A 7,854-nucleotide genomic window follows, 5' to 3' on the forward strand; every position below is an offset into this window, starting at 1 on the left:
GCTCCTGAAGACCGATGGGTCTGTGGGGTAACACCAATGGCTCTTCAATTCTCTTTAGTCCATGGAAAGAGCCAGCAGGATATGGAGCAAGAAGAGTGAATTCAGGATATTCATTTCCCCAGTTCTGTCCCCATGAGGTCACCTTAGGCTGGCTATGTCCCTCAACAGAGGTCTCTGGTCCTCTCAAGGATCTCCCTAGGCAACCTGCCCAAAAATTCTCTCTTCTGGGTTCCAGTGACCTCTTTCTTCTCTCAAACCTTCAAGCCTCTGAGTAAACAGCACCTTAAATTTCACATGCAATCCTACTTTTATAAATAAACTCACCTCATAAACTCCCCTCAAATTACACTGTTTTGAATTAATCTTTGTTTTTCCATTAAGACGCTGATTGGTACAGACCCACATCTTTGCTATCTTTTCTTCTGGCGCCATGTCTCTTATTAAATACTTTCTAACTCTACTTTAATAAAAAAAACCTTCAAAACAATCTTAACCCTCACAATCTTCTCCCAATTACCCCTTTAAGTGAGGTATAGTATCAACAAAGTAGACTAAACTGTATTTTATTTATTTGCAACATTTTAAGCAACTTCAAATGTTTTTTAAAATGAGGTAAAGATTAAATCAAGGTGGAAGAAAGAAAAAGGAAAGCCAGAAGAGTTCATCATCATCACTACACCATTTAATGCTTTTTAAAAATACAATTTAAGCTCTAAAACAATTTGCATTCACCGTCTCATGGAAGCCTCAAAACAATCCCATGAGGTAGACACTGTCATTTCTCCATTTTACAGATGAAGAAAGTGAGGCTTCAAAGGGCTAAGTAATGTGCCCAAGGACGCAGAAGCAGCATTAAGGCAGGAATTCAACTGAATTAAGTCAAGGCTTTGTATTAAGACGGTAATAATCACAGTCTCTTCACTTTTTCTATTATGAAATGTTGCATCTTTTGAAAACTAGATAATGATTTTTTTTGAGAAAACTGTCAAGTAAGTATCAATACTTGAGTTTTAAAGCCTTCTCAGTAATCTTAATCATTTTCTTTTTCAAATCCCCTGAATCTTGGCTTGGAGTCAACAGCTCTTCTTGACCATGTGTGCCATCCATCTGAGTGACTCCAAGGATCCTATCTCTTAGCCGTCTCCCTTTACTTCTTCTTGGTTCAGTTATTAGTGATCCATTTCCTCTGTTAGGCTATGTAAATTTTTCAAATGACAGCCTTTGGTTACTCTAAATATAAGACAGAACTTTTCTATTTCCTGCCATCAAAAACAACTAAAGGTAAAAAGAAATTTGCTTCTGAGAACACAGATCCTTGACCAATGAGAAGCCAAAACTTTTTACCTTTATTTATTTCCTTTCCCCTTCCCACCAGATTTCTCTCTTAATTTAAAATTGAGATCTTGAGTTAACAGGAGTCCATGGCAGCTGACCTCCTTGAGAAATACCCTGACAAGGACTTCAACTCAAAACTGCCTGAGATACACAATTTGCAGCTTAACTTGGAAAACATCACTTCATGGCATACAGCTGACCATAGTTCTCACAAGAGTTTTGAACACCAACTTAAATGGTTTTCATTATAACCTTATTAGGATGATAGATCTAACCCTGAAATTTTGATCGCTAACTGTACAGCTTCACTAGTGATAGTCAAGATCTTCCAAACATCTGCTTCTATTTATCTCTTTATTTTTCTCAGATTCTCTCTGTGCTCATTGGCTGACCTTGACATCACAGCCAAACCCTAAATCAAAGCATTTTATCATTCTCCATTTTTTTCCAAAGAAGGTCCTGAGTTTTTATTATCCAAGCAATAACAGATTCCATGTCTAGGACTCTTTATCTTTTCTTTAGCCACATCATAAATAGCTGGAATATTATGTTGACAAGGAAACTCCTGTTTTACATTTTTGGAAGAAACACAGTCAACAAGTTGAATAGGACCTTGGTTACTCTATGTAACTTGTTGGTGCATCTCCTTTCTGAACTATGATGACAGGCAGAAAATTGGGCATATATGCATTTATATTATAAATTAATCAACATTTGATCTTAAATAATTTCAAGGGAATTGTCAAGCTTGAGAAACAGTCAGATGCCCTTGAAAATAATGAGAATTTGATTATATGTTCAGGAGGACATAAAATTCAGGGGTCTTGGAAGGTTAACTACAGAAGGGTCACATGGTCCTGAGCAGGGATTATCAAATCTGTCTTTCAAACTGTTGCCCCCAAAAGAAGTTCAGTGATTTATCCAAGGTCACATACATGGATTTCTGCCTAAGTTAACCTTCTTCCTGTTTAACTAGGCACCAGGTCTGAGAACTGAGTGTCTGACTCATTCTAAGCCCTAGAGGGACAAAGTTATGCAACTCTCCACAGGTATTTTGGCAGCTTCTTGGGACATTTGACTCAGGGCTCATCTCATTTCTGAGGAGAGATTGTGCTGGCTCCATCAGGGACATCCAACCTCCAGAGCCAATGGTCACTCCCAGAGCAAGATGGTGGCCTTGTGGGACTGGACAGGGCCAGTCAACAATCTAACTTCAAATGATATTTACTGAACACCTACTCTGCATCAGGCGCTGTGCAAGTTTGTCCCACAAGTGCTCTCTCCCTCGGGTCAGGAGATTTACCCACCTGACCTAACTCTACCTCTAGCCCTGAGAACTTGGACCTAACTTTGAATATGTTTTCTTTCTACAAAACTGGAGAAAAGTTACCTGTATTTCTTATCTTCTAGAATTGTTGTGTTGATCAAATGAACTAATAAATGGCAAAACCCTTTCTAAAAATGTTGCTTGTGAAATAAAATGTACATACAGAAAATCTCATAATCGTTAAGTGTATAGCTTGATACATTTTCACAAACTAAACACATCAGTGTAACCACCACACAGTCCAAGAAACTTAATATTACCCCAGAAGCCCCCTACCATGCTCCCCAAAGGCCACCAACCCATCAAAGGGTAACCACCATTCTGACTTCTAACAGCCTAGATTCAGTTTGATGGGTTTTGTGTTGTATGTGAATGGAGTCATATGTTATATGCTCTTCTGTGTGGCTTTTGTTGCTCAGCATTATGTTTGTGAATTTCATCGATGTTGTGATGTGCTTTTTGTAGGTTCTTCACTCTCATTCTGTAGGATATGGATAGGCAACATTTTATTGATCACTTCTACTGTTAAAAGGCATTGGAGTAGTTTCCAATTTTGGCCTACTACTTACTAACTGTAAACACGGTAATATACATTTTTTTAGTGAACATATATACCCACTTCTGTTGGCTATACAATGAGGGTAGACCTGCTGGCTCAGATGATATATGCATATTCAGCTTCAAGAGATACTGCAAAATGGCTTTCCAAAATAGTGCTTCCCAACTGAAGAGACTAAAAAGACATGAAAACCAGATGCACTGTTTTGATTCTGGATCAGTTCTTTTGCTATACAGAATATGGTTGGGATAATTGGCAGAACTTGAATAGGGTCTAAGGATTATGATTATATGTCAGTCATTATTATACATTAATTTCAAATGTTGATTTCATGGTTTTACTGCTATTGTTTGGGAGGAGACTTGAGACTTCCTTGTTTGTAAGAATCACACTTGAAATACTTGGGGTTATAAGATGTCATATTAGTGATTTACTTTTATATAGTCAGGAAAAAAGATGTTCTTTAAATTCTTCTGGAAGTTTGAGATTGTTTTAAAATAAAAGGTACACAAAAAACTACATAATCAAATTTTTAAGAAATTATGCTTTTGGCAGCATAAATACAAAACAGAAACAGACTCATAGACATAGAATACAAACTTATGGTTGCCAAGGGGGTGGGGGGTGAGAAGGGATAGACGGGATTGCAAAATTGTAGAATAGATAAACAAGATTATACTGTATAGCACAGGGAAATATACACAAGATCTTATGGTAGCTCACAGAGAAAAAAATGTGACAATGAATATATATATGTTCATGTATAACTGAAAAATCGTGCTCTACACTGGAATTTGACACAACATTGTAAAATGATTATAAATCAATAAAAATTGTTATATTGTTTTTCAAAAAAAAAAAAAGAAAGAAATTATGCTTTTGGCAACCCCTAAAGGACTTCTCATGGAACACTTTTTAAAGGTCTCTGCTTTACTTTTTTCCAAATATGACACAATGTTAAACAAAACTCTCTCTCGTCTACATGGCAATTAAAACCAAACCAAAACAAAATAGTGGTTCCAATTTATATTCCCAATAATAATGCCTGAGAAATAACAATACTTGGTATTTTCAGTTTTTTATTTTAAATTTTAGTTAGATAAGTTACTTCCTAGTGAAAACTGATCATCATTATTTTGAGTGATGGGATCCTTTTTGCCTTGGAGCTCACTTTGTCACATTATGATTTCATAGTCTCCTACTGTACGCCTGAGGGAATTTTTAGTATTTAAGTTTGACAAATGCAGCATCTGGATCTATGGACGTAACCTGAAGTTAGGGCTGCCAGATTGTAATATTTATGTTAATACTATTACACAGAAATAGAGCATCCCAAGTCTGTCTATCTGTAGTAAAATGTATATTCCTCAACTGGTATTATGCCCTAGCAATAGCTATTAAAAAGAGTAATTTAACTAAATAAATAGCCAGTCTAGTATCTCAAAGTGAAGACCTTCGGCTTACGTTCTTTATAAGACAAGCTTTCAGTTTGAAGATGCCTTGCAAATCCCTTGGTCCTACCATGCAACCAGAGTTGAGAACCATGGGGCTTAGGTAATTGTTATCAATTCTGGTTGCGCATCAGAATCTTTTTCTTGGGGATGCGGTGGGGTAAATTAGGTTCATTTACTTATTCATTTTAATGGAGGTACTAGGGATTGAACCCAGGACCTCAAGCATGATAAGCATGTGCTCTACCACTGAGCTATACCTCCACCTCCAGAATCTTTTTTTTTTTTTTAAATAAACATTTAGTTTATAAAATTGAAATGCACCTTTTGTAACTTTTAATATTTAAAGAACTGGAGACTTACAAAACAGTTGCAAAGAAAGATACACTTTTAACAGTAAGAAGTGAGAAAAGACCACTTCTTTATAATTATCTCAAAACCTAGAGTGGTTTTGCTTCTCTATTCTTCTTGGCATAACACTTCCTACCACCATCACCTTTCAAAAAAAGGTGGAAAAAAAAGGGGGGCGTGGGGAGGGAAGAGGAACAGGCAATAAAACAAAACAAAACCAGCCCCCATTACAGTATGGCAGAATGATCAGAGATGAAAGAAGCCAGTATCAAGCTAAGGGAGAAAATATAAATACAAGGGGATTAAATGACATCAATGCAGTGGTTTTGCTTAGGAGACAAGGAATGTTGGAATATAAATGTGAATTTCTATCCTGAGGGACAAGTCTCAATTCTGTAACTGTTAATTATGAAAATGGAATAGGGCTTAAACTCCCCAAATATAGATCTACCCCTAGCCAAGCAGAGGTATGTTCCTTTGTATGAGTGTATTTGCCCTGCCCCTGCCCACTGCTTTCCATATCACATTGTGAAGATTCTCACCAGTAAAATAAGGAAGAACAAAGCACAAGGTGAGTTAGTGAATTAGATTCTCCTGACATAGCTTAAACAGTTTCTCTATCATCAGGCCTTTCAGGTCCTACTCAATGAATGTCCTACTGGTTTGAGGGAATTCATCCATTTTGTTCTTAATGTCAAGTGGCAAATGATACACCAGGAAAATCTGGCAGTTTTTGCTACTTTGTAAGACAGGTTTAGAATTCAAAGGTAGTTAACTTTCCTTCTAGCAGAGAGGGAAGAAGAGCAGAGGGTTGAGTGAGAAGGAGCTGAAGTCTTGCCCACTCAGTTCTATGCAAGTTATTTCACCCATTTGTGGCTCAGTGTCCTCATCTACAAACTAGAAGTAATCTTAGTACCTACTTCATAGGGTTGTAAATAGAATTTAATGAGTTCACCAATACATGTCAAACACTTGGCACGTAATAAGGGCTCACAATGTGGAAGCAATAATCATCGTTTGCTGCTTTGCTTATACAATTGGTTCTGCTATACACACTTTGAAAATGTGTATTCATCCTGACATAATTGAGATATCAGGGAACAACTTGAGCACAATGCAAATTTCAAGTTTGCTATGTGCACGCAGCTGAAATGAGATGTGTAAGAATACACAAAACACAATTATGCTCACACCTAGTGTGTGCCTAGAAATTTCTACTAGCTACTGCAGTTCACCACATGTGTGATGAACCACATCCACCCACAGCCACTGTTACAACTTCTGGTCTGATTTCAGTAACCTCCTTACACCATGTCACAATAATTCATCAAATGCAACCCTTCCGACACCCACTTCCACAAGCAAACTTCAGTCTTTTTCACCATAAAGTGCTATGTTTAGGGAAGCTTATATGTATTTTTTAACATGTGTGATTTTTATTAGGTTTGTCTTTTTTACGTGTTACTAATGGATTTTTTGAGTGTTGTGCCCCTAACAGAATTTTTCTCATAAGCCCCATGGCACTTGCTGTGCAATTCTGCACAGTGCTATAGGAACACATATATTGTGTTATAGTAGAACTGAGTGTAATTAGCATATTTCCCACTGCACAGATCATTGATGTAATTAGCTGAACTAAAAATGAGTATTTTTTCTACTTACTATATTTTAGTTAAGTAGCATCACAAAGACTACTTTATTAAAATAACTAAGCTTGAATGTGTTACAAAACATAAAAAGACGCTTCTCAAAAAAAAAACAGGACAATTCCAAGAGAGCTTTTCCACTAATGGGAATAGCCTTATTTCTAGGCCTGACTGGAATGTTTCTTTCTAATTTACTAGGAATCTGTCTAGGTTTCAGATTTCTGCCATCATATACCCACAAGCTTTCACCATATAGACATACCCATTTGAGTAACAATTTCTGTGATTGTCCACATTTATTCAACAACACTGTACAGGCCTACTATGTCCAAGGAGCCAGGCAGAGCACAAGAGGAAAGGGAGAAATTGAACACAAAGATGAATGAGATACTTCCTTTCACCCAAACTCCAGGCCTTCATATTCCCTGACAGAATTATTCCCAAAAGGGTTCAGCTCACTTATATCTCTGGATTAAAAATAAATAAATTTTTAAAAAATAATTAAACAAGAACACTTGCTATTACTTCCTTTTTTGTTTGTTTGTTTCCACTAAGAGGTATTTGCAGTAATAGCTACTAACAGCTTTTTAAAAAAACTAAATGTAATAACCCCTTCTGCCAACTCCTTTACCACTCACCATTAGGCTTCAAATTCTGCCTTATTTTTTTTTTTTAAGATACTTTAGCCCTTTGTAGCTCAGTGTCCTGATAATTCCATACTTTTTTTTAAACAGAATTTTAAATAGAATGTCATATGATAGAATATGTTAAAAATTATGTTGTAAAGGAAAGTATGGTTTCTGGAATAGAGGATACTGACCTTTCTTACATCTCTTTATATCTGAACAAGAGGAAATACATGTAATTTCCAAGGGTTAGAAGGAGGATCAGAAGAAGAGGAACTGAATGGAGAACACTTTCCAGTAGGGAAAGTAGGAACATCATGATGGGGTCTCCAAGGGCTTTTCAACATCTATCTGGTTGAGATGACCGAGATCTCAGCCTGTGTGAAGGCAGCTGAAGGTACTCTAAGACCATGGGAGGGACTGTGCTTCCTAGTACCATATTTCTATCATCTTGAAGTTCCGAGTCAACCTTCAAGGCTTCACCTATGATTAAAGTGAGTCACCTCTACTAATCGAGCTCTTACATGAGGCTCCTGGAATTCAGTGTTTCTTTTACTAT

General features: G+C 36.8%; 1 non-coding gene across 1 annotated transcript; it reads right to left on the reverse strand.

Annotated features, from left to right (window-relative positions):
* Nucleotides 1-4,864: 4,864 nt before the first annotated feature.
* Nucleotides 4,865-4,936, reverse strand: TRNAD-AUC (transfer RNA aspartic acid (anticodon AUC)). The gene has a single exon. It is a non-coding gene; the product is annotated as a tRNA-Asp (tRNA).
* Nucleotides 4,937-7,854: the final 2,918 nt, after the last annotated feature.

This window comes from Camelus bactrianus, chromosome 6, assembly GCF_048773025.1.
Source record: "Camelus bactrianus isolate YW-2024 breed Bactrian camel chromosome 6, ASM4877302v1, whole genome shotgun sequence".
In the NCBI taxonomy this organism is placed as follows: domain Eukaryota; kingdom Metazoa; phylum Chordata; class Mammalia; order Artiodactyla; family Camelidae; genus Camelus; species Camelus bactrianus.